Below are 28000 nucleotides of genomic sequence, written 5' to 3'. Positions count from 1 at the left end.
ATGTGTACAGACCTGTGTTCAATTCCTGACATTTCTCCTGGAATTGGCAACAGCAAACACCATATTGATCATTACTTAGCCCTTTCTGAAGCCACACTGGCTCTTGGGTAAATAATTGTTTTCCAGGTGAAGGACCAGTCTATTATGAAGGACTCTGGAAAGAATCTTGGTAGCAAAGACTGAAAGAGAACCCCCCCCCCCATTTTCAACCTGGTGATTGTCACAGGACAACCTATTTCCTTTTCCTTTATAGAAGTGGACAATGGCAGCCCTTAAATTCCTGGGAGGATAACCTCCTCTTGCCATATAATCTGGAAGATTTCAGTCAGCTTCTACATGAGAAGTAGACCCCCTGCCTTGTAAATATCAACTGGAATAGAATCAGCATCAGGTGTTTTGCCAGAGTAGAGGATTATATTGGCATTCAAAACCTCTTCTTCAATTGAAAGTCAGCTAGAGTGGGATGGACTTCAACTCAAGGTATATGATCAGTGGCTTCAGCATTGGTTGATAATAGTCTGTTGAGATGATTATGAAAATGTTCAGTTAATTTCTCAGGATCATGTCCTTATCACTAATCAATGTGGCTTAGTCAGTGCTGGGCAGTTTAGATGCGTGATGGGTCTTTGGCACATAAATAGCCTTCAGAGCATCATAAAAATGTTTTGGATTGTTATTATCAGTGTAAAACTGAATTTCTTCTGCCTTCTTACTGAACCAAGAATCCTGCATCTCTTTAAGCTTCACTTACACTTTACTTTTGATGGAGTTAAGTGCTACATTCTTAGAGATGGAAGAACTATCCTGCTGGTAAACCCTGTGGAGTTCTCATTTTTCATTCAGTAGCTTATGCATTTTTTCATCATTTTCATCAAACCAGTACTGATGTTTGTGAGTGTTCTGGCCCACATGAATAAGTGAAATGCTGTAAGCCAAATCTCTGAAATCTGCCCATTTCTTTTCTGCTCCACTATTGCCAATCTTGTGTTGGATCAGCTTTCCCTCCAAGTCATTAACAAGCTGTTCACACATGGGGAAATGCTCTAATCTATTGACATTAATTCTTCTGGTAATTGTCTTGCCTTGGGGCTGCTGCTTTTGTTGAATGAATGTTTAATTTGGAGAGAATAAGCCTATAATTGGTCCAGCACTCTGTACCACACATCACCTTTGTCACTCTCACATCCTATCTGTCTCTTTTCCTTACAATAACATAGTCTATTAAATATCCATATTTGCTGCAAGGGTGCATCAAAGAAGTTTATTGTATTTAGGTAAAGGGAAGATAGTGTTAGTAATGAGAAGTTCATAAGTTGCACAAGTCTTCAGTAATAAGTGACTGTTGCTGTTGTCATTTGTAACTCCTTTCCTCCCAAGGACTCTCTGCCATGTCTGATAGTCTGTGCCTATTTTGGAATTAAAGTTATCCAGAATTACCAGCTTGTCTTCTTTTGGCACATTGATGAAGAGGGTCTGCAGGTTCTCATAAATTTTTTTCTTCATTAGGATTTGTCATGGTGGGAGCATATACACTGATGGTAGCATGATACGTTCCTGTAAGTGGCAACTGCATTGTCATAAGTCTTTCATTAAGTCCTTTTAGAAGGTATACAAGCTTGGTTTTGTTGTTGTTATTGTTTAGCTTTTATTTAATATTTTATTTTCCACTAGTTACATGTAAAAACAATTTTTAAAGTTTGGTTTTAAACTTTGAGTTCCTATGCCCAAAGGGCTACAAAAATGTACATACCCAGCAATACCATTTCTAGGGCAGTATCCTAAAGAGACCATACAAGTGGCAAAAGGACCCATATGTACAAAAATATTTATAGCAGCTCTTTTTGTGGTGACAAAGAATTGGAAATCAAGGGGGTGCCCATCAATTGGGGAATGGCTAAACAGTGATATATGAATGTAATGGAATACTATTATGCTATATGAAATGAGAAGCAGATGGACTTCATAATAACCTGGACAGACATATAAACTGATGCTGAGTGAGGGCAGCAGGACCAGGAGAACACGTACACAATTACAGACACATCGTATCAGTGATGACTAACTTTTATAGACTGGGCTCCTCTCAGCAATGCAAGGCTATAAGACAAGTCCAAAAGACTCGTGATGGAAAGGGCTATTCACATCCAGAGAAAGAATTATGGAGTCTTAATGCAGATTGAAGTAAACTACTTGTTCTCTTTCTTTTTTGTTTTGTTTTGTTCCTTCTTTCTCATTGTTCATTCCCTTGGTTATAATCCTTCTTTACAACCTGACTAATGTTTAATGTGAAGGTATTTGTAGAACCTATATCGAATTACATGCTGCCATAGGCTGGGAGGGAGGAGGAGGGGGAAAGGGAGAAAATTTGGAACTCAAAAGCTTGTGGAACTGAATGTTGTAAACTAAAAGTAAATACATAACTAAATTTAAAAAACAAAAAACAAAAATTTTGAGTTCCAAATTCTCTCCCTCCCCATTGTCACCCTCAATGAGAAGGCAAACAATTTCATATAAGTTATATATGTGTAGTCATGCAAAACATATTCACAATAGTCATGTTGTGAAAAAACATAGGTAAGGATAATAAACTCAAGAAAAATAAAGTAAAAAAAAAAGTATGCTTCAATCTGTATTCAGACACCAAAAAGTTCTTTTTCTGGGGATGGATAGCATTTTTCATCATGACCTTCAGAGTTGTTTTGGATTGTTGTGTTACTGAGAATAGCTAAGTCAGGTCTGCACAACCTGTGGCCTGCCAAAGGATTTTTGGTGGCCCACGAAAAATGTAGAGGAAATGTTGAGGAAAATGTAGAGGAAATCCTTTGGTGTGCTAAAGTGGCCTATGGGCTATAGTTATATAGGCCTGAGCTTAGTCATTCACGGCTGATCATCTTACAATGTTGCTGTTACTTTGTACATAGTTCATTTCACTTTGCATCAGCTCATGTAAGTCTTTCCAGGTTTTTCTGAGAGCATCCTGCTCATCATTTCTTATATATAGTACAATAGTATTTCATCATAATCATATACCACAACTTCTTCAGCCATTCCCCAATTGATGGGCATCCCCTCAACTTCTAATTCTTCAACTCCAGAAAAGAGCTGCTATAAATATTTTCATACACATAGGTCCTTTTCCTTTTTATTTTTTTATCTCTTTTGGGAAACATATCTAGTAGTGGTATTGCTAGGTCAAAGGTTATGCCTGGTTTTGTAACCCTTTGGGCATTGTTACAAATTGCTCTGCAGAATGGTTGAATCAGTTCACAAATCCACCAACAATGCATTAAAGCTAATTTTTCCCACATTCCCTCCAACATTTGTTATTTACCTTTTCTGTCCTATTAGCTAATCTAATAGGTATGAGGTCATACCTCAGAATTTTTAAATTTGCATTTCTCTGGCATACATGCTTGTTGACTATATTAGTTTTGGCTGCAAAATCTATGCCATAACTTGTTCATCCATTCCCTCAATTGATGGGCAACCTGCTCAGTTTTCAATTCTTTGTTACTGCAAAAAGAGCTACTATAAATACTTTTGTAACTGAGAATTTAATTTGTTTTGCTTAGGATTAATCCTTCCCATAATCCATCTTCTTTCTGCTTCTCCTTTCTACCTTCCTCCTTTTTCTAATGTTTCTCTTTGAAATGCATTTTTGTACCCAACTGTGTGTGACTATTCTTCTGTCCTTTGACCATTTCATAAGAGAATGAGGTTCAACTGTTAACCATTCCCTCTACCATTTCTTCCTTGTTTATATAGACTTACACTTGAGCACTCTGATTGTGTGAGATAATTTTCCCTAATCTTTCTCTCCCTCCCACCCCCCCCCCCACTATATTCCTCTTTCTCTCCCTTTCCATTCTTTTCTTATGATCAAGATTTAATGGGATTACTCCAAAGCCCTTTGTCTAATTAGACTCCTTTTATGACCTCTGGTGATGAGAGGGTTCAGAGAGGTCATGTATTAGAATGTTTTATATTAGAATATCAGAATGTATATAGTTTATCCTTTTTTTAGTCCCATGTGATTGTTCGCTCAGGTTTACCTTTTTATGTTTCTCTTCACTCCTTTGTTTGCATTTCATAGTTTCTCTGAAACTCTGGCCTTTTCATCAGGCATGTTTTAAAGTCCTCCAGTTCAGTCAATCCAAATTAACTACAAAGGACATATGAAAGAAGACCTATTTGCATGGAGAAAAAGAACTGATATCTAGAAGTATGTATAGAATGACTTTACATATACTCACACACCTTTGTGTCTAATGGTAGCCATCTCTAGGATGGGGGGAAGAGGGGAGAAAAAAATTTATGTAACTTTATATATATATATATCTATTTTATATATACACACATATATATTTTATATATGTATATATATTTAAAAGAAATAGCAAGTTGCACATAATAGATTTGCAGTTTCATATGCAATTGCCTTTAAAAAATTTTTTTACTACATTTACTACATTTTATTCAGTTTGCTGAATAAGTTATTCTTGATTGCAAACTTAAATCTTTTGCTTCTCAAATGTGATTTTTCTAAGCTCTTCATTCCTTTAAGGTGGCGGCTGCTAAGTTATGTGATTCTGGCTGTGGATCCTTGATACTTGAATTCTGTTTGTCTGCTTTCAGTATTTTCTTCTTTGACATGGAAACTCTGGGTTTTGACTCATGTTCTTGAGAGTTCTCATTTTGGGGTTTCTTTCAGGAAATGACAGCAGATTTTTTTTCTATTTTAACTTTGCCATCTGGTTCTAAGAGATCTGGGCTGTTTTCTTGAAATATGATGTCTAGGTTCTTCATTTTTTTTGGTCATTGGTTTCAAGTAGTCCAATGATTCTCACATTTTTCTTCTTAGACTGTTTTCAAGGTCAGTTGTTTTTGTTATGAGATACCCGACATTTTCTTCATTTTATCAGTTTTTTTTTTACTCTTGACATTTTTTAATGGAATCATTGGCCTCTATTTGGTCCATTCTAGTATTTAGGGAGTCAGTTGTTTGGAAAAGGTTTCATACCTCTTGTATCAAGAGGATAATTCCCTTTCCAATTCTTTCTTTCATAGCTCTCATTTCATTTTTGAAAAAAAAAGTTTATTTTTACAAGCATTTATTATCTCTTCTTCCCATTGCTACTCTCTTCATCCATTGAACAATAAAAAAGGAAAATAAAATCTTTAAAACTACATATATATATATATATGTGTGTGTGTGTGTGTGTGTGTGTGTATGTATGTATATTCCAGCAAAACAAGTCCATACATTGGGCATTTTAAAAAAATATCTCATTCTACATTTTAAGTCCATCACTGCTCTGGAAGCAGGTGGGTGCCATATTTCATCTTCAGTCCTCTGGATTGAGCAATTTTTTGTTTGTTTTTAGCTCTCATTTCTTTTTAAAATTCTGTTTCTTCTAGCAACTCATTTGATTTATGAAAATATTTTAAACTTTTAAAAACAATTTCCTGCTTCATTTCTTCCAATAATTATAGTTCAAATTTTATTTTAATTTGAAGTTTTGCTTGTAGGTGTTTTAGAATCATCCTCTTCTGGGTTTGTGTCTCGAGTGTCCCTGTCATCATAATAATGTTTTATGATGTGATTCTTTTTCTGTTTGCTCATTGTTCCAGCTTACTTCCTGACTTCGGACTTTATGTGAATACCAGGCTCTGTGTACTTCTCAAGAGGATATCTTAGTTGGTCTTGCTGCCATTCTTTTGAGTGTTTTATAATTCTAGGATGTTAGTTACAGCTTGGGCTGGGGATCTGCAAACTTTCAGTGAACACAAAGTGGTTTGATTCAGTGCAAAGTCTTGCCTGAACTTTGCAAGTACATGATGCATGTTTGGGTCTGAGCAACATCTGTGGTCTTACCCCACTTGCCGTTGTAGTAGACTGCTGTTGGACTCAGCACTATCATGCTATTTCAGAGTGATGGAATTGTATGAAGGCTTCCTTTTGGTCTGGGATTACTATCCTTGTCATTCCTCTGAATATTTCAGGTTGGCCTGGAAGCTGGAATTGAGACCCTGTTCTGCTTCTGGGGTCTGAGCCACACAATTGCTGCTTGCTTCTAAGCTTGCTCTTTCCTAGGTACATAGCTTTCTACCCATGACCAACCTTCACCTTGGAATACCTCTCTTAGGTGCAAGTCCCTTTGTCAGCCTGTTCTGGATATGTGACCCAGAGCTGAGTAATGAGTGACAGATTTGCCAGTTGGCACATATCCCTGAATCCTACACAAGTTTGATATAGGTAGATCTGGGACTTCTTGCCCTGATACAAAGCTTCTTCCTATATTGAAATGCTCCGCATAACATGCTCTTGGCCAAACCCCAATCCCAACGTCCATAGACCTCTCTATTTATCTATGCTAACTTGGGTTGGAAAAATGACTCACTGTGATTTTTTTTCTTGTATTTCCTGATTAAGATTCTGATATGTTTTCTAGATCTTTTTGGAAGAGCTCAGGGAGGGAAGGGGAAGCTCACTTTACTTCCTCCTGCTGCTCTGTCATCTTGGCTCACTCCCACCCACCCATCAGATCTTTTTTTTTTTTTTTGGCTTTTTGGAAGGGGAAGATAGGGCAATTGGGGTTAAGTGACTTGCCCAAAGTCTCAAAGCTAGTTTTTGTGTTAAGTGTCTGAGGCTGGATTTGAACTCAGGTCCTCCTGACTCCAGGGCCAGTGCTCTATTCACTGAGCCACCTAGCCACCCCGGCCCATCACATCTTAAATCTAACACCTTAAACACTTGACCACCAATTAATTGTATCTGATCATGCTTTTATGGCATGCTATTTAGGGTTTTTTTTTTTTTGATGAGTAGAAAAGCATGATTTGATATGTGGTATAGCTCAATCTGACAATTGTCGTTCAGTCATGTCTGACTCTTTTGACTCCATATGGGGTTTTCTTGGCAAAGATACTGGAGTGGTTTGCCATTTTCTTCACATGGTGGATTAGGGCAAACAGAAGTTAAATGATTTGCCCAGGGTCACACAGATAGTGAGTGTCTGAGGTTGAATTTGAACTCAGATCTTTCTGACTCCAGGCCCAGAGTTGCCTCTATCTGACAGTAATAAGCTGGCATATTATATCAAGTTATATTTTATAGGCCTGAGTTGTATTTTACCAAGAAAAATTTAAAGATCAATTTTATAGAAAATGATGAGATCTTTCATTATCTATTTTGTTTATTAACTAGTACCCTGATTAGACACCAACAAAAGCCTGGTGATGAGTAAGATATTAATCTTCAATACTTTGATGAATCTGTGATATCACCAAGGTAAGCTCTTCCAATGGGGTGGTGGCCAACCAATCTTAACTCCTCATTCTTATTCATATCCTTCCATAGATCCTCAAGAATGCGGAGTCTTCTACGTCTGGTATTTTTGTGGATACCTATGGAACACACAGATTGTCCATTTAGTATTTCTTATTTTCTCCACATGGCTGACCCTCTAGTCCTTTTCTCCTTATGCCTCCTTTGATGATTCTGATTGCTCTAATAAATCAAAACAAACAGAGTCAGTCTTCTTCTCTATTAGAGTCCTAGCTAGCACCCTACTGGTCCTCAAATGTCAGCAATAAAAGGAAACCAAACAGCTGGATCTGTTCATCACAATCTTGTTCAGCAGAGAAGGGCCATCTGTTTGACTCTACTTGACTGGGGAAAGCAAAGCCCCAGTGTTTGCTACTGCTTCTTAGATTCTAGATGCCTTAAAGATCCCTTATGTGTATCCTTTTTAGAGTGCAGGTGATGTTCTCTGGCAATACTATTTTTGGCTTATGTGGATTCACAGCATTTTTTTAGCTGTTTAATTTATCTTCATATTTGCCATTAGGCATTCTTCAATTCTATTCCATTCTACACATATTTATCAAAAGCTCATTAGGTGCCAGGAATGAGGATATAAATATATGTAGTGTGTTTGGGGGTGGTGATCTATTGAATCCCCCCAGTCCTCTTGCTAAAAGGAAGCAAATAAGAGCTTAAGCCTTTTAGTCTCCCATTTGTGTCTTGTAAGGGCACAAGACCTTGAATGGTCTATTGCATATGAAAAGATCCAACAGAGACTATGAACTTGCCCATGGGAGTGGGCAAGTTCTCCCCCATCTCAAACAGGAGAACCCACACATTTGTACAGAGAGCGCAATCATTCAGCTATAGGGAAAGAGTTTCATCTTTTCTCATGTACCTCTTGGAGAATGCAGCAAATGGAGGTAAGGATTTCTCTCCTCTTCCCCACCAATATGAGATTGAATCTTTTAGCAGAAACTCAACAAGTTCAATGGCGAGGAGTTCTGATATAGAGTTGAATCTAGTTGGCAAGAGAAATTAAGGGGTTGATACCCAGAGCTGCACTCTTGATTGGGAGATAGCAGGCCAGGCCTGAGAGCTAAGATTCTTGTAGGCTAGGTATAGACTTTTTCATCTTTCAAAGAATATATATTAGAAAACTAAGGAAGACTTCAACTGAGCCCAAAGCCAGAGATAGTGGATACCTCAATCAAACATAAGATCCATGAACCCCAGCAGGAGCCTGGTGGAATTACTTGCCTGACAGAGGTACTATGTTCCAATGAGGAGCACTATGATAACATTATGAGAAGACATTAGAAGTTTAGATGCACAGGTGGTTTAAGTTTCCTGGGCCACTTTAATAAATGCTTTTGCTTCAAGCTAATTGTATCTGCAGGCAATGGAAAGGTAAACAAATAAGTAAGGGATTATGAACTATAATTTTAAGAGTGAATCAATGTGACAAACTCAACGTGAAGGTTGGAACCCAAAGGTGTGCTACACTATGGGATTAGTTTGATACCTATTGGGGAGCCCTATCTATTTCTAGGGTCCCTTTGGAGAGAGATTCTCACCTGGAATCCTTAGATGCCCTAGTATTGCAAGATTCTACAGGATAAAATTTAGCATTTTTCTTTGAGAGTAAGTTTTTGTTGTTTCTTTTACAAAAATTTTGATATTTATTGTAATGTTATGTCTATTACAAATATGGATGTTGCAGTCCTGGAATACGGGTGCCTAACAATGCACTTAGAGCACCCTTGGGAGGACTTCTGGTTAAAGAGGTGCCTCTGGGATCCTTGTGGAATAAAAATCCTCAGGATAAAATCTGTCTCCTGACCTAGAAAGAAAATAGCCAAGCCAAGCACTTAATCATTTTGTAAGAGTCCCACACATCTCTTGGGCTTTTCTGAGTTTGCTTTGTCTTAGCAATTTGGACCCCTATTTGGAATAGCTTCTAAATTTCAATGGAGAATTTTGGTGTGCCCTCTGTATTGTGGAGGCCTATTGGCAGAATATTTATCTGTATCACCATCTGGAACACTCTATGGTTTTGCAGGGACCCATTGGTAAAATTTTGGGACTTCCTATAAAACCAGTTACATAAAAGGAATTTCTACTCAGGACAGTTTATTGTTGTTGTTTACCTTAAACTACAGGGGTGACTTCCAATTCACCTAGTACCCAATGAAAAAGTGTCACATGCTCCCAGAGCTCATATGGAATCATACTTCCCCTCTGAGAGAGGTAGCTCATTTTCCCCTCCTTTTTATGTCTTCATTGTCTTTGGATTGGAGCCAGCCCTTATAGGCACCAAGATAGATGGTAGCCTATGAGGATTTTGTAAAATGTTTGTTTCTACAGATAAAAACATTTTTGGGGGGTGTATGTGTGAGTATAATCCCTTTGCTGACACTCTTTAGTGCAAAGCAAAGAGGAAGACATTCAAAGGGACAATGCTCGAGATTCTTCAAATCCCCAGATAACTATTCAGAATTGGAAATATGGTCAAATATTCTCAAAGCACTCTAGCTGTTTTGCCAGGGGATAGCAAATAACTTAACTGGGTGAGAGATTAATAGGGTGATTCTTGGAGTGGGACACACACTCTGTTTCTTTGCTGAGCAATATATCCCTTGTTGAGATGACACAGTAGTAACTTCTTATTTGTGATTCCCATGACTCCAGAACTGCATCAGAAATGACTGGCCAGAGGGTGGCAAGATGGCAGAGGAGAGACAACAATCCTGCTCAAATCTTGCAACATTCTCTTCCAAACAACTTTAAAGTGACTTCTCAAATCACATTTTGGAGACCCAACAAAAAGTTCCAGAGCAAGACATTTTTCCAGCCTAGGATAATTTAGGAGGTTGGCAGGAGAGGTATGTGACTAGGGTGGGGCCACCCCAGAACACATGCAGTAGCAGGCAAAACAAGCAGCAGCAGCAGGCCTTGGAGGTGGCTGTGACAGCAGAAGCAGCAACTTCAGGAGCTCTTAGCCCAGAGGCAATGGGAAGGGGTAGGACAACTAGTCAGAAGGAGATTATAGGGGATCCTTTGATGGCACTGGGTACAGTTAGTGCTGATTGACAACTCTATTACTTGTACACAGTTCTGGGTCACGGTTCCAGAGGAGAGAGGAGCATTTCTGGTTGGTCACAAGGGAGCAGGGTCACTGGTTGCAGTTCCAGTGCAGAGAGTTCTGCTGTTTGCATGTATAAAGAAACAGGGTACGTGGTCATAGTTACAGGGTCAAGAAGAGTACTACTTCTTGAGGGGAGCAGAAACTTTCCTAGGTAAAGGGCAGAGCACAGAGCAGAAGAGCAGTTACCACATCTCTCTTTGGATTACACCTCCTTAGAAGCACCAAAAGCTTGGACCCTGCCCCCCCCCAATTAGTTCTGAAAAATAGCAGCACAAATAAGTCTAAAGTTTGAGACAGTGCCTCCCCTCCCTAAACTCAACAGAGCCCAACCTTAATGTAAGTTCAAAGTCAAGAATTAGACTGGAAAAATGAGCAAATAGCAACAACATTTTGACTATGAAAAGCTACTCTGGTGGCGGAGAAGATCAAGACAAAACTCAGAAGAAGAGTACAATGTGAAAAGAGGTATAAACAAAGCCTCAAAGGTTGGACCCAAGCACAACAAGAATTCCTAGAAAAGTTCAAAAAAGAGATAAAAATGGTAGGGGGAAAATTTGAGAAAAGAAATGAATAATGCAAGAAAATTATGAAAAAAAGAACTAACAGTTTGGTAAAAGAGGCACACACAAATACTGAAGAAAATAACACTTAAAAAAACTAGAATTGGTCAAATGTTAAAAGAAGCACAAAAAAGCAATGAAGAGAAAAACTCCTTAAGGAGCAAAAATGTCCAAATGAAAAAGAAGTACAAAAGCTCATTAAAGAAAATAATTCTTAAAAATTAGAATTAAGCAAGTAAAAGCTAATGACTCCACAATACATCAAGAAACAATAAAACAAAGTTAAAAGAGTGGGAAAAAAAGAAGAAATCATGAAATATCTCATTGGAAAAAAACAACTTACCAGGAAAACAGATCAAGGAAAGATAATTTTAGAATTATTAAACTACCTGAAAGCCATGGTTTAAAAAAAAAGACCCTAAAGATCACATATCAAGAAATTATAAAGGAAAACTGAACCCATATTGTAGATCCAGAGGGTAAAATAGAAATAGAAAGAATCCACCAATCGTCTTCTCACAGCGATCCTGAAATGAAAATTCCCAGGAATATTATAGCCAAATTCCAGAGCTCTCAGGTCAAAGAGAAAGTGTTGTAAGCAGTCAGAAAAAAATAATTCAAATATTGTAGATTTAGATTTAGCAGCTTTCATGTGAATAAGAATAGGTTTGGAATTGGATATTGAAGAAGGTATAGAAGTTAGGATTATGACCAAGAAAAACTTACCCAGTGAAATGGAATATAATCTGTTAGGGGAAAAATAGATTATTTAATGAAATAGAGGACTGGCAGGAATTCCTCATGAAAAGACCAGAGCTGAATAGAAAACTTTATAAAGAGAAGCATAAAAAAGTGAACATGAAAGAATAATCACAAGAGACTTCATAAAGTTAAACCACACTTCTATGTGGGAAGATAATACACACTACTCACAATAACTTTATCGTTATTAGGGCAATTAAGGAGTCTGTGGTGACACAGGGCATGAATGTGAGTCAATTATTTTGGGATGATGTCATTGAAAAAAGTGAAGGGAAAGAAAGAGGAGACAGGAAAGGTAGAATGGGGGATTTTTCTTTACCTAAAAGAGGCAGAGGAGGAAAGGCTTTTGTAGTAGAGGGGGAAATGGGAACGAGGGAAGTGGGCAATGACTGAACCTCATTCTTGGAATTGGTTCAAATAGGATGAACATATACACATTCAATTGGGTATAGAAATTTGTCTTACTCGGGGTGAGGAACCTGTGACCTCAAGGCCCTGTAGGTCCTCAAATGCAGGTCTTTGACTGAGTCCAAACTTCACAGAAGAAATCCTATTATTATTATTATCATTATTATTATTACTATTATTAATCCTGTGAAGTTTGGATTCAGTCAAAGGGCTGCACTTGAGGACCTAGAGGGACACATGTGACCTTGAGGTGTAGTTTCCCCACCTTTGGTCTTACCCAATAGGGAAATAGGAAGAGGAGGGGATAGGAGATATGGACTAAGGAGGATGATGTAAGGGAGGGTGGATTGGGGCAGGCAGTGGTCAGAAGCAAAACAGACTTTTGAAGAGGATCAAAGAGATAGGATAAAAGGGAGACAGAAGGATAAACAGAAGAGAATGGGATGGAGGGAAATACGCCATAATTCTGACTGTGAATATCAATTGGATGAACTCACCCATAAAATGGAAGAGGATAGTAGAATGGATTAGAAACCAGAATCCCTCATGCTGTTTACAAGAGACACATGTGAAACATACAGAGTTGGAATAAAGGGCTCAAGCAGAATCTGTTATGCTTCAGCAAAAGTAAAAAAGGCAGTGGTAGGGCGGCCAGGTGGCTCAGCGAGTAAGAGCACCGGCCCCAGTGTCAGGATGACCTGGAGATCAAATCCGGGCTCTTATACTCAGCACCACACCCAGAAATAAGTGGCCGTGTAACCTTGAGCAAGTTACTTAACCTCAATTGCTTAAAAAAAAAGGCAGTGGTAGCAATCATGGTCACAGACAAATAAAAGGAAAAAAAAACTTAATTAAAAGAGATAAGCAGGGAAACCACATTTTGCTAAAAGCTATCATAGACAATGAAGTAATATAAAAAAATTTTATACAAAGTTTCTCTGATAATTTCATTTCTCAAATATATAGGAAATTGAGTCAAATTCATAAAAATAAGGACTATTGCCCAGTCGATAAATGGTCAAAAGATATGAATAGCTGTTTTCAAAAAAAGAAATCAAAGCTATCTATAGTCATATGAAAAAAATGCTCTAAAACACTATTGATTAGAGAAATGCAAATTAAAACAACTTGAAATACCACCTCTTGCCTATCAGAAATTACAAATGCTGGAGGGCATAAGAAAAAATAGATGCACTAATAAACTGTTGGTGGAGTTGTAAACTGGTTCAGCCATTCTAGAGAGCATTTGGAACTATGTCCAAAGGACTATAAAGCATTTGATGCAGCAATATCTCTACTAGCTCTGTACCCCAAGGAGATCAAAGAAATAAAAAGGATCTATATGTACAAAAATATTTATAGCAGCTCTTTCTATGGTGTCAAAGAATTAGAAATTAAGAGAATGCTTGTTGATTGGGAAATGGCTGAACAAGGTGTAGTATATGACTGTGATCGAGTACAGGGGAATTAGGCAGCATGGTGGATAGAGTGCTGAGCCTGGAGTCAGGAAGTTCATATCTGGTCTCAGACACTTACTGGGTGACCCTGGGCAAGTAACTTAACCCTCTGTTCATCTGTAACAATTAGCTGAAGAAAGAAATGGCAAACCATTTCAGTATCTTCACCAAAAAAAGCTCAAAAAGGGGTCATGAAGAGTTGGACACGATGTTGAAACATCAGAAGAACAACTGCTGTGGTATTAGAAATGATGAGGGGGTGGTTTCAGAAAAAACATGGTGAGAACTCTATGAACTGATCCAAAGTGAAGTGAGAAGAACTGGGAAATCATTGTGTGTGGTAACAGCAATGTTGTAATGATCAATTGTGAAAGACTTGGCTACTCTGATCAATACAATGATACAAGACAATTTGAAAGTACTCGTAATAAAAAAATGCTATCCACCTCCAGATAGAGTGAACTGATGAACTCTGAGTGCAAATTGAAATACAATTTTCCTTCCTTTCTTTCTTTCCTTCCTTCCTTCCTTCCTTCCTTCCTTCCTTCCTTCCTTCCTTCCTTCCTTCCTTCCTTCCTTCTTTCTTTGTTTTTCTTTCTTTCTTTCTTCCTTCCTTTCTTTCTTTCTTTCTTTCTTTCTTTCTTTCTTTCTTTCTTTCTTTCTTTCTTTCTTTCTTTCTTTCTTTCTTTCTTTCTTTCTTTCTTTTCTTTCTCTCTTTTTCTTCCTTCCTTCCTCTCTTTCTTTCATTTTTAATTTAATTTTTTGTGATATTGGTTAATATGAACATATGATTTCCATGATTTCACATGTATAATTGATATCATTTTGCTTGTCTTCACAGTGGGTGGGGGAGGAGTGGGAGGAGGGTGAGAACTTGGAACTCAAAATTTTAAAAGGAAAGAATATTAAAAATAAATAAATAAATGATGATTTTTTAAAAAAACAAATGACTGGTCACAGAGTCAGGAGGAACCACTCATTGTGGGTGGGAGCAGAGCTCTAAGAAAATAGCTAACTTTGCTTCTCTGAGAACTCTTTCAGTCATTTTCTCTCTTGGACTTCCAGTAAAAAGTTCTGGGGGAGAGGGAAGATTTCTATTCTGTCTCCCTTTCCCATCCAATGGCAATGCTAACTTCAAGTACACAGCAAACAGAACATGTGAGCCCAAGGACTTGGCTGCTTTCTTTTGTTTTCTGACAAATGGACTTTCCAGCCCTAGAAATAATCTCATTCGGTTGAGTTTCTGACTCAGGTGTAGGCTGTCCAGAGGAAAATGAAGCCTATAACAAAGAGGAGAAAGGCTGAGAGGATTCAGAAGTGGACCAAAAAGAAAACCCAAATCATGGCCTGGGGCCAACTAGGAGATCGGATCTTGTTAACTACAAGGACAGTACAGATCTTAGGTGACTATGAAAAACCCTAAATATCTGTTAAGTATTCCCACAAAGTTGACCTCTTCTCCCAGAAGAGTTGTATGGTTTTCTGTATGTTAATCCATGCCTTTGAGTTCTTTTGTCTTAAGCATCTTCTGACATACAGGAGAAAATTTTATCCTATATCTAATATTCATACTATACATTTAGTACCTTTCCTACAAGGAAATGCAAATTAAATTTTATTTAACTTTCAAAATAAAATTAAATTTATAAATAAATGTCTAAAATAAATTTTATTTATTTAATGGGGAGGATCATAGACATGAGCAGTACTTAAGCTTTCTTTTAGAGGTTTCCTTGATGTTATTCCGGAGTGGAAGTGATAAACTAAGACTTTCAGTTTCCTTTTTTTGGAAACAGTGGGAATTGGAATAGATGGTATCTGTATCTTTTTACTGTAAACCTGATGATTCCCTACTGCCCTAATCCAGGGAACATGTTTTGGAATCACATAGAGCTAGCTTTGAGAAGTAACTTTTATCTATTGCAGAGATAAACTGAGATCCACACAGCATTATCTTTAACCTTTCTCCACCTCTTCCAGTCTAGGCATTATCAGAGGCATTACCAGCCCCTACAGTGCCATTCTTTCTGGGCCTTGCAATTGGGGGCTGATAGTAATGGATTTAATCAGATAAACTAATCCTTGCCAAAGTGTTAATCAGGTAACTTATCTTGCAAAACAGGTAGCAAAATACTCTTCATCCCTTCAGAACACCTATCCCGATATCTCTATACCATTCTTTAGTTCTGCACTCTCCCCAACCCCACCCCCAACTGACATATGGACTTTTAAAAACTTAAATAATTTTTTTTTGTTCCATGACCTTCCTAAAGGTTTAAAATAAAAATTTAAGTCAGTGTCTTTTAAAAAATTTGTTTATTTACGTCTAGTTTAGTCAGTATCTTTAAAAAAAAAAAGGTGTTCACCTTTTCTCTTCTTCTTTCCCCCCACCCCTTCCCTCCTTTCTTGTTCTTTATTCACCCATTATGTTTTATGGGCAATGCACAGAATGCTATGAGCACTCTGGTAAAATATAAATATAAAGATTACGTGCAGGTTCCAGGGTTCAAGTTAAAATACTGCCCTGGTGACTTCCTAAGTTAGGGAGCTGAAGTGAAAAAAATGATCCAATTACCTGGACCATTGAGGCAGAAGAATTGGGTGGTTCTTTTCTTTCTTGAATGATCTAGACAATTGTTTCCATTTTCACTTCCTTTTGGCAGTGGAGACCTGGTTATCCAGAGTTCTCCAGGCAAATAGCCCTGCATCAAGGGAAATAGAGATCTTGGTTAATTAGTCCAATAACTCCGGAGAAAAGTCCTGATTTGGCCTCAAGTGCTCTGATCACCCAGGTGAAAGTGAGATTGTTTATTTTTGCTTGAATGATCCAGATAATTGTCTGTTCCCTATCTACTTGACCCAGCCTTAGATTAGTTATGAGCTTTAGAAGAAGGGTAATGTGGGGATCATAAATTGGGGAAAGGAATTGTGGAGGCGCTGCTGGCCCTGAGGACTGCTGAGGCCATCAGGGTATGGTTCGTGCTTTTGCCTCCATCATAGCTGGCAGTGGTAGTGCAGGGATCAGAACCTACCTCTCTTGATTACCAGCTGGAGTGTTCTTTCCACTACAGCATTGCCAGATGACAAACATCTCAGAATTTATGGGACGATTCCAAAACAGTGCTTAGAGGAAAATTTATTGCTCTAAAAGCATAAATTAGTAAGGGATGGAAAAAAAGAATCATAATTAATGAAGTCTGCAGGTTAGCTAGAATGGAAGGTCAGGTAGGGTTTCAGTGCGGAGATAGTTTTCATCTCTGTAATGGGGAGTCATTGATATGATTTAAGCAGTGAAGAAGCATAACAAAATGGTGTTTTAAGAAAATTAATTTGGTAATGGTATGAAGGAAAGAAGGAGGTGACTAGATGGCTCAGTGGATGGGGCATCTGACTTGGAGTCAGGAAGTTTTGAATTCAAATGTAGCCTCGGACACTTCCTAGCTATGTGACTCTGGGCAAGTCACTTAACCTCTGTTTGCCTTAATCCATTGAAGAAGGAAATGGCAAACCACTCCGGTAACTTTGCTAAGAAAACCCTGTGGACAGTATGGTCCATGGGGTCATGAAGAGTTAGACACATCTGAACAGCTGAACAACAACAAAATGAAGGAAAGATTGGAATGGGAAGAAAAGAGATTCAAGACCACCAAGTAGGGGGCTATCGAAATAACTGAGGGATGCGATGATGAGGACATGGACTAGGGTTGTGGTGGTGAAAGGCAGGGGAGAGAAAAAAAGAATGGCTAGAGATCATTTCTTGGAAAGGTTGGTTTTTTTTTTTTTTACTATTCTAATGGTAAGGGAAAGGGAGGAGCCAAAGAAAATTTCATTTTGGTGACTAAATAAATTTGGATTGAGTTATATAGTATATTTGAGAATAAAGTAATACATTCTAGAAAAAGCAACAGGGCACCAAATGGGATCCATGAGATTGTGATTTAATCTGCCAATTGTGGAATAATAGAAAGAAAATTTGAAGGGGCGGCTAGGTGACACAGTGAGTAAACCACTAGCCCTGGAGTCAGAAGGACCTGAGTTCAAGTCTGGCCTCAGACATGCAACACTTACTAGCCATGTGAACTTGGGCAAGTCACTTAATCCCAATTGCCCTGCCCTCCCCCCCAAAAGAAAGCAAAAGAAAAAAATTTTTTAAAGAAAGAAAATTTGAAGACAGAGAACCAGGCTTGTGCTGGCTCTGTAATTTGCTATGTGATCATAAGCAAGTCATTTACCCTTTTGGGGCCTCAGTTTCCTCACTTGAAAAATGAAAAGGTTATATTGGATGACTTTCAAGGTCTCTTCTAGCTCTAAATCCTGTGAATATCGTATAGGAAAGGTTCCTGCCCAATATAGTATCCAAACAGCTCTTAGTTTGGAATTTAAAGCCCTTCACGTTTTGTCCTCAACCTGCCTTTCCATCTTATTACTCAGCCTTTGCAGTCTCTGTTCCAGCTAGGTGAAACTACTCACTGTCCTTAGAACATTCCATGTTCACTTTCATTTCCCTGAGTTTCCTCATGATCTCTTTTCTACACATTCAGATCATACCTAAGCCTGTCTCCTTCATTAAGATTTCCCCCACCATTTGAGTCCACATTGTTTGCTTTCAGTCTTCTCAAGTCCCATTGTCTGGAGTAATTTGAGTGGATGAGAGGAGGGGGAGAGGAATTGCTTAATAATATGCTGCTTTGTGCTATTTCTATGTTTCACTAGTATACATCTTCTTTATCCAACTAGATTGTAAACTCCTTGAGGGTTGAGACTATCTTTTTCTTGTTTAATATCTCCTCATCAATTTAGAGTAGACTTGTTGAGGAAGGGTGAATTTGCAACCCTAGAGACAAACCATTGCAAACTGCAATTATGTAGTTGAGTGAATGAATCCTGTGGGTCAAACCTAGCTCATCCCTAGGTCTGGGTCAGCTCCACATCAGTTCCAGTTGGTTATAGAAGTTTCAATGTATGGTAGGCCAGGTCCATAATGACACTTCACTGGAGCAAAATGTAGTCCTGAGGGTGGAAGATTTGAATTAATATGGACATGTTTTAGGACCTTGAATAATCCAGTTCAGTGTCCCCAGGAGCACAGCTGACAAAAGCAAATGGTAATGAAGAATGAGCCCTTCTGGTTTTGCCTGAATGTGATCATCTCAGTGGGGTTGGGCCAGAACTAGACCAGCTTTGGCTAGAGAACTAGCTTCCTTCAGCATTTCCTTTTTAGCTTTGTAAGAAATTTTCACAATTTTTTCCTGAGAATTGGTTTTGTCTTTCCAAGTTGACTGCAAGCTTTTTCTAGATAGGGATCCTATCTTCCAAAGATGTTCCCAGCTTTAAACAATTGGCACATCCCTAAAATTGTTTATATTTTGTAATATTGTAGTTTGCATTTTTGTAAATTGAATCATGATTTACTTAAATAGCTACTTGCTATTTAAAAGAATGCTGTTGTGAATCAATCCTTTTGTAAAAGCAGGTTCTTGATGAACATTTGTTAAACTTCTTGAATCATTCTTTAATTCATCTTTTGTGTGAATCTTCATTTTCAGGGATTGTTTACATTTAGGTACATGGGTAGACTATATATCTGACTAATCCGTCTTAGCCTCCTCTCCTAACCATGTACATATCCCAAGGCTCCCTCTTAGAGACTTTTTTCTCCTTTAGTAAGCTCATCAGCTCCCAATTCAATCTAGATAACCAACTCTAGGTACATTTCAGTCCCATGTTTCCAGCCACCAGCTAGACATTTCTACCTGGATGTCTTATTGGCATCTCAGACTTTATATGTCCAAGTATTTCTGTTTCTGTCAAGGACACTTATCATCTTCTCACTCAGGTTTATAACCTGAAAATCCTCCTCAAATCTTCTCTCTTTTTTATGCTTCCCTATATACAACCAGTTGCCAAGTCTTGATGACTCTTCTTCTACAACTCTACTTGCATCTAACCCCTTCCATATGTATTACCACCATCCTAGTTCAGGCCCTTATTATCTCTCACTTAGACTACTATATAAGTCCTAGGACTACTGGCCTAATTGGTGTCTGCTCCTAGTTATCTCCAATATAATCTATCTCCACACAACTGCTAAAATAATCTTCTTAATTCAAAAAGTCTGCAATACTTTCTTTCTCCAAATAAAACAACCTTCAGTGATTCATTTCCTCTAGGTTAAAATACAAATTTCTCAGTCCAGCATTTAAGCCCCACAAATACACCTCTCTATCTTTATTTCCCATCACTCTCCTTTATATTCTCTCTATTCTGGTCCTGCTATTCAAGGGCCAGAAGTGATTTGCCTTTATAAAAATGCAGATAATTTGCTCATGGGCTATACAAAGGCATGGCATGCTGACCATAGCTTGCTTGCCCTTGTCTTGGCAATCTATAAGCTATTATTTACCAGATCTGTCTTCCCATCTCCCATCCCCATGCATTCTCACAAGCTGTCCACTGTGCCTATTTCCAGTTGTTGACCAGACATTTGACAGGTAAATTTATTAGGCTGTTGGTGATGAGGGCTGAGCCGGAGTTCTGGTGAGAGAGTCAAGCTGGATGTCTAGATTTGGAAGTTATTCACATACAAATTATAATTGAACTAATGGAAGCTGGTGAGATCACTCTCTTCTTAATGGAGTCATCACCTTCTTTCAGAGTTTAGCTCAATCATCATCACCTCTTCCAGAAAATCTTTCTGGATCCTCCCCTCTGTTATTGCTCTCCCCGTCCAGATATTATTTATATTCCCTTCTCCCTGTACATGCTGTACATGTCCCATGGCCCAGGAGAATGAACATTCTTCGAGAGGCAGTTAGGTGGTGATAGCAATAGAGTATTGGGTCTAAAGTCAGGAAGATCTGCGATCAAATGTGGCTTCAGACACTTATTAGCTGTACGACTCTGAGCAAGTTATTTAACTTGTGTTTGCCTCAGCTTGTAAAGATCAAATGAGATGATATTTGTAAAGTGTTTAGCACAGTTCATGGAACATAGTAGGTGCTTAATAAATGCTCATTCCCTTAGCTTTCCCCTTGAGAGGCAATTGCTTCCCATTTTTTCCCTTGAAACACTAGCACCTAGCATAGTATTTGTTTTCTTGGGTTTTTTTTTTGGAGGGGGGAAGGCAGGGCAATTGGGATTAAGTGATTTGTCCAAGGTCACACAGCTAGTTTTGTGTTAAGTGTCTGAGGTCACATTTGAACTCAGGCCCTCCTGACTCCAGGGCCAGTACTCTATTTACTGTGCCACCTACCCATCCCCTGGCACAGTATTTTGGTGCTTATGTTTAAGAAATAATTATTTATTATTATAATTATTATTTATTTATTGAGTGGAATTAGTGGAATTCACTGTACCATAAATGTTAAAGTTTAGAGAATTCAGTTTCTAGATCTATCTCCACTTCCTTGCTGTGTTCTTGTTGATAGCCTTTTAGTGTCACTTACTAAGCCCCTACTAGGAGTCTTGGAGTCATAAACTTGAGTTCCAATTCAGACTCAGAAACTTATTTTGGTCAGCTGTACTGACCCTGGGCAAATCATTTAACCTCTGTCTCCTCATTTGTAAAATGAGGGTAATTTAAAGCACCTTTCCCCCAGGGATACTGTTAGGATAAAATAAGCTCATATTTGTAAAGAGCTTTGCTATAAACATTTTAGAACATTTAGTTTCCTTCCCTTTTTCCCAAATCATCTTTGAAAATAGACTTAGTAGTGGTATTGCTGGATCAAAGGGTACAGGCAGTTTAATAATTCTTTGGGCATAATTGGAGATTGCTCTCCAAAATAGTTGGATCAGTTCACAATTCTACCAACAATGAATTAGTGTCCCAATTTTTCCACATTCCCTTCAATCGTTTTAGCCAATCTGACAGGCGTAAAATGACATATCAAGATTGTTTTTAAATTGCATTTCCCTAATCAATAATGATTTAGAGCATTTCTTCATGTGACTATAAATTGTTTTGATTTCTTCATTGGAAAACGGCCTATTCATATCCTTTCACCATTTATCAATTGGGGAATGACTTGTATTCTTATAGACTTGACAAAGTTCTTAATACATTTGAGATATGAGATGTTTTTCTGAGAAACTATCTACAAATCACCCCCCCACACACACACACCACCACCACCAATTTTCTGCTTTCCTTCTAACTTGGCTACCTTTATTTTATTTGTATAGAACCTTTTTAATTTAATGTAATTGAAATTATCTATTTAACATCTAACTTGGCTTTCTAGCTCTTGTTTACTCATAAATTTTTACCTATCCACAAGTCTGATAAGTAATATGCTTCATGTTCTTCTAATTTTCTTATCTAGGTCATGTATTCATTTGAACCTTATCTTGGTAAGTGATGTAAGATAATTAGTCTATGCCTAGTTTCTGCCATACTGCTTTCCAGTTTTCCCAATGATTTTTTTTTACCAAGTATAGAATTCTTATCCCAAAATCTTAAGTCTTTACATTTGTCAAATACAAGGTAATGATATTTATTTGCTCCTGTAAATTGTATGTCTACTGTTCCATTGATCTATCTTTCTATTTCTTAGCCAGTACCATATAGTTATGATATTTACTCCCTTATGATATAGTTTAAGATCTAGTACTGATAATCCTCATTCCTCTACATTTTTATTGGTTTCTTTGATATTCTTGACTTTTTGTCCTTTCAAAAGAATTTCATTATTTTTCTAATTCAGTAAAATAATTTTTGGTGATTTAATTGAGATGGCATTGAATATATAAATTAGTTTGGGTAAAATTGTCCTTTTTATTATATTTGCTCTGCCTACCCATGAACAATCAATTTATTATTTAAATCTAATTTTATTTATATAGATTTAAAAAATAATTTTGTTTATATAGTTCCTAGGTTTGTTTTGACTGGTGTACTGCCAGGTAAATCACAAGTGGGAAGGGATTAGGTGGATTACAAACAATCATTCCCAGGGCCTGAGTGGTTTCCCAAGACAAGCCCATGAGTTCACAATACAGGTGTTCTGGAGTCCTGTGGAAACAGTATTTTTTCAAGTCCTTGGGGATCATTACTTGATGGTGCACAGGAGCAGAGTTCCATTATCGAAACAAGTTGTACAATCTTTGATTCACTTCACTTAAGGTATACAGGCACAGGAATGCAGTGATTATGAGAGTGTTGTCAAAGGTTTTATTGATCATTTCAAGCTGCATTGTAAGTTTCTGATTCCCAAGCCAGAATTTGCTGATGAAATGGGAGATCTGAGAAATCTAAATTATTAGTATATTCATTACATATATCACACCAATTCATATGAAAATCATAATTCCCTTCACAGCAGTTAGGGAGAAGGGAGCACTAACATTGAATAGATCAAGAAAGCCTTTGTGTAAATTAATGGTGACTGAGTTGGAAGGAAGTGATGAAATTCTATGAGGTGGAGTTGTATTGGATATTGGGACAACTAGTTAAGATGGAAATAAGAGATAAAAGATAAGTGATGGATGGCCGTTTGTAAGGAAGAGAGAGAAGCCCAGTTTGTTAAACCATAGGATCACAGGAAAGGGAGTGATAGGTAATGAGTCTCTAATAGGCTTTACAAACAAGAGAACACTTCTTCCTCACTACTATGGCTTCCTGAGTAGCAGGAAAGCTACCCACACTATACCAAAACTCTGAAGTTTGCACTAGATAACATGATGATGAAGGAACTGTAGTGAAAAACTACAGGAAGTGACATCTTCCACCTAAGAACTTCACAGAAAGTCAGACAAGAGCCCAGAGGTAATAGGAAAGGAAGCTTCCCAAACAAGGAGAGCACCAGCAAGACCAGAGAAAGGACACATGTAATCTGCAAGGAAATGTACTGGGAAATGGCAAGAGCAAGAGGAGAGATCTCCCCTGAGAAAACCCCAGGGTGGAGACTTTGAAAACCCAGGGAACCAAGCAGTGACTAGACCAGCATAGGGTTTACTAGCATCATTCCAAGCACTCTGAAGTGCACAACCCTCAGACCAGGATAGCTTAGGCCCAGGGGCTCTACGGTCCCTAACACTGTCCTGAGATGCCAGAAAGGCTCTGAAAATGCATTGCTTTGAACCTCAAAAATCCTTGGTGGGGAGGAATTAATCTTGGGAGGTGGAGGTAACTCAAGAACTGAGAGAAACCAAGGAGAAATTAAGCAGATCCCACATCCCTCCCCCAAAGTGAGGCAAAGGGAGGAAGCTTGCCCTGAAACAAAGCCTTACTTAATTCAGGAACTTTTAAAGTTGGAGAGGTGAGTACATCAAAGAAAACACCACATGGTATCAAAAATATTGTAATCTAACTCCATAACAACTGTAAGCAGAGATCCAAAGGAAAAAATGGATTTTCCAAGGGACTACATGAATACCAAGAAGAAATGAAGCAAGAAATTGAATTCTTGAAAACTAGAATAGAATAAATAGAAATAAATGACTCTATGAGACAGCAAGGAATATTGGAACAAAATTAAAAATTGAAGAAAATAGAAGAAATTGTAAGATAGCTGATATAAAAATAAACAACTGAAATGGAAAATACGTCAAAGAGAGATATTTAAGAATCAGTGTACTCCCTTAAAACCATGATTAAAAAAAAGCCTAGACACTATATTTTAAGAAATCATATATGAAAACTCTCCAGATCTATCACTGCCAAAGAGCAAAGTAAAGATAGAAGAAATATATTGATGATTTCCTGAAATAAATTCCATAAGAAAAAGTTCACAATATCATAGCCAAAATATAGAGCATCTACATCAAAGCGAAAACACTATAGGAATCTAGAAAGAAGAAATTCAAGTACGAAGGAACTACAGTCAGGATCACATAAGATTCAGTAGCTTCTACAAAAAACTGAGGAAGGTCAGAATAAAATATATCAAAAAGTAAGAGACTGGATTACAACCAAGAATAATTTACCTTGCAAAGCTGTGTATAATGGGGACATGGAGTCATTGAAGATGACTCTCAAGTTGTTTTTAATGAAAAGACCAGAGCTGAGTAGAAACTTTGAAATACAAACACAAAGTCCAGAGAAATCTAGAAACCTTAATTTATTTGAGCAATTGGAAAGACATGTATGATGACTTAGTGCTAACATTCTAATAAAGGGTTAAAAAAACAGGAAGCCCTTCAGAACCTTAATGTCTTCAAAGGGCATTAGGGAAATACATTAAAGAAAACACATCCTTTATGAACAGTATTATATGGTAGCCCCAGAATTGGAAATTGAAGAATTCAGTGCAGAAGCTCCAGACAAGCCTATTCAGGTAGTTTATGTGCCCTCCCATCTGTTTTACATGCTGTTTGAATTGTTCAAGAACTCAATGAGAGCAACAGTAGAACTTTATGAAGACAAAAAAGGTTACCCATCTATTAAAACTCTAGTAACATTGGGCAAAGAAGATTTATCCATTAAGATAAGTGACCAAGATAAGTGTTCCACTGTGAAAAATAGATTGTTTATTTAACTATATGTATTCAGATGCCCCCAGACCTAGCCTCGAACCATCAAAAGCAGCACCTTTGGCTGGATTTGGCTATGGATTGCCCATTTCCTGTCTTTATGCCAGATACTTTCAAGGAGACCCAAAACTCTATTCAATGGAAGGAGTGGGTACTGATGCTGTAATTTATTTGAAGGCTCTTTCAAGTGAATCATTTGAGAGGCTTCCAGTGTTTAATAAGTCAGCATGGAGGCATTACAAGACTACATCTGAAGCTGATGATTGGAGCAATCCTAGCAGTGAACCCAGGGATGCTTCAAAATACAAGGCCAAACATGACGAGATCAAGACAAATCGAACTTTCTAAAGAAATGGCTGCATTTGTCCTGTTCTATGAAGATTGTATCTTCTGCAAGGTGACCAGAGAGCGCTCCTTACCACCACATCTTGGGGAGGGGTGGCACCCTAGCTGTTCCATATATTTTCACTGAACCAGCTGGAGGTTTTCCATGGACCCTGTCCTGTAGCTACTCCAGCTATTCCACTAAAACAATAACCTGAGTGCTTTTCACAACACCTTGGTGTGGTTAGCTGTTTTGAGGGTGAGAAGGTTGATGAGAGCCTGGCACAGGGGAGTATGATGCCTTATATGGCTCCCCTGTCTTTCTGCCCTTCACTCTCATCGCTATAGAGTCCACTGCCAATATTCCCTACCCACAGGATCTTCCACTTTTGTCCTAAGCCCAGAGTGCTGTGGTGTTTTGTGTTTGCAGCTGGATTCCAGGCTCTTCTCAAACCACTGACTAGAACCCAGAGATACTAAGGAGTGAAGTCATCTGCTGGGACTTCATTAGTGGGAGATTCCTTTCCCAAAGCCTTGACCTTTCCTCATTCATTCCACAACCACCTACTCCCTGAATGACTCAGATACTTCCTTCCCTCCCACAGTGTGTTCTCTATCACCTTGTCAGGTGCTAGAACTTTCATGTTAGAAAGGAAACTCACCCATACATGCAATTGATTTTCTATTTAATTTGTACACTGCCATTCTGTTGATTAAAAGTGTTCCAAAAGTTGAAAAAAAACCACATCCTTGGGGATGTGTGTGGTGGAATTGGTTCTGATCTGAGTATTTTAAGAGGGAGAAGTGAAGAGGGAGTAAAAGGAGAAATACACTTATGAAGAAAGGAGGAAGAAGGAAGTGGAATTTGCTATTTCTCATTATTGGGGTGCATGAGAAGAAAAAATATACAATCATGGAGAGAAGGGGGAAGGAATGAGCATCAGATGAGCCTTACTGTTTTCTGAAATGGAAAGGTATTGGGAAACAGCAAGAACAAGAGCAGAGATTTCCTCTGAAAGAATGCATGCACGTGACATGCGCTCAGAGTTTGGTATAGAAATACCAACTGGGAAATAACAGAGTTAGGGAGGAAGGGTAGCACTAGGGGGAAAATAGTCACAAACAAAACAAGCTTCCTAGACCCAAAAGAGTGATTAGAAGGGGAAAATAAAATAATCAGTATCTAAGGAAATTTCTAAGATTGCTTTTAGATAGATAATTGGGGAATGACTGAACAAACCGGCATATAAATGTAATAGAATGTTATTATATCATAATAAATGATGTAAGAGATTATTTTACAGAATCCTAGGTAGTATGTACTGAGCAGAACAGGGATAATAATTTATACAAAAACAATGACATTGTAAAGAAAAACAACTTTGAAAGACACTGACCAACTGTTTCTCTAGAGGACCTCAGACAAAACAAGCTTCTTACCTGATAGAGAGGTGATAGACACCAGGTACAGAGATATACATTTTTTTGACATGACCACTGTATGGGTTTTTTTTTGCATCTCTATGCTTATTTGTTACATAGGTTGTTTTGTTTTTTCTTCTCCATTAATGGTTTGGAGGATGGGGGCAGGGCAGAAGTATTAGCAATTGTTATGCAAAAAAGGTGGGCTCTTTTTTTTAATGTTTGAGAGAAAATAGAAGAGAGCTCAAAAGTTAGATAAGTTGGATAGTTTTGAAAGTAATGTGTGGAATTTATTGTATTCTTGAAAAAAATCTAAAAAGCAAATGTTATGAATGGAGATGCACATTTTCCTATATAATTTTTTCTTTGTTTTATTACATATGTAATGCTTTAAGGTTTGCAAATCATCTTACAATTATTATCTCATTTTATCATCATTTTACAAAGGAGGCAGGTAAAGGTTAAGTGACTTGCCCAAAGTGACATAGCTAGTTTTCCTAACTCTAAACTACTGCATCACCTACTACTAACAGATTGTTGGTAACTTTGGAGACAAAACTTGCCATGGGGCAAAGTCATAAGCCAGACTGCAAAGGGTTAAGGAGAAGACAAAATGAATCAATGAGTGTATAGGTAGCTTTTCTCTTGGTGTTTGGTTGAGAAAGGGAGAGACATATGACAATAGCAATAGGGTCTAGTAAGAGGCCTTTAAAGTACAGGTATTTGGGCATATTTGAAGGCAGTAGAGAAGGAATCAGTAGATAGGGAGAGATGAAAGGTTAGAGGAGGAGGAGGATTGATTTGGAGAGGATGGATGAGGATGGAATCAAAGGGCAAAGTAGGAGCTGGCCTTGGCAAGGGGAAGGGCTACTGAAATGTTAAGTCTTTTTAGTACAGCATCCAAAAAAAATTTAGCTTTAAGAAAGTGCTCCATAAAGGCTTTTGTCTTATTGGACAGTAGCGCTTAAGATGTTCTTCTTCTATAGGAAAGCCATAGAAATTTTATTTACCTGAATGATTTAGACGATTACCCTATCACACCCTGCTTGGCTTGGACAAAAAAAGACCTAGTCTTCCAGACCTTTGGTAGAACATCCCAGCCCTTGGGAACTCAATCCAAGTGACCATGGTCCTTTCTACC

The 28000-nt window shown here is 37.9% G+C and overlaps 1 pseudogene; it reads left to right on the top strand.

Annotated features, from left to right (window-relative positions):
* Window positions 1-25564, top strand: LOC138145113 (pyruvate dehydrogenase (acetyl-transferring) kinase isozyme 3, mitochondrial pseudogene; annotated as a pseudogene).
* Window positions 25565-28000: the final 2436 nt, after the last annotated feature.

Source organism: Petaurus breviceps, unplaced genomic scaffold (assembly GCF_028583685.1).
Source record: "Petaurus breviceps papuanus isolate PSGF00001 unplaced genomic scaffold, PetGlider_PUasm1.0 90723, whole genome shotgun sequence".
Lineage (NCBI taxonomy): Eukaryota > Metazoa > Chordata > Mammalia > Diprotodontia > Petauridae > Petaurus > Petaurus breviceps.
The sequence above is the reverse complement of the archived record's forward strand: the minus strand, read 5'-3'. Positions and strand labels throughout refer to the sequence as shown.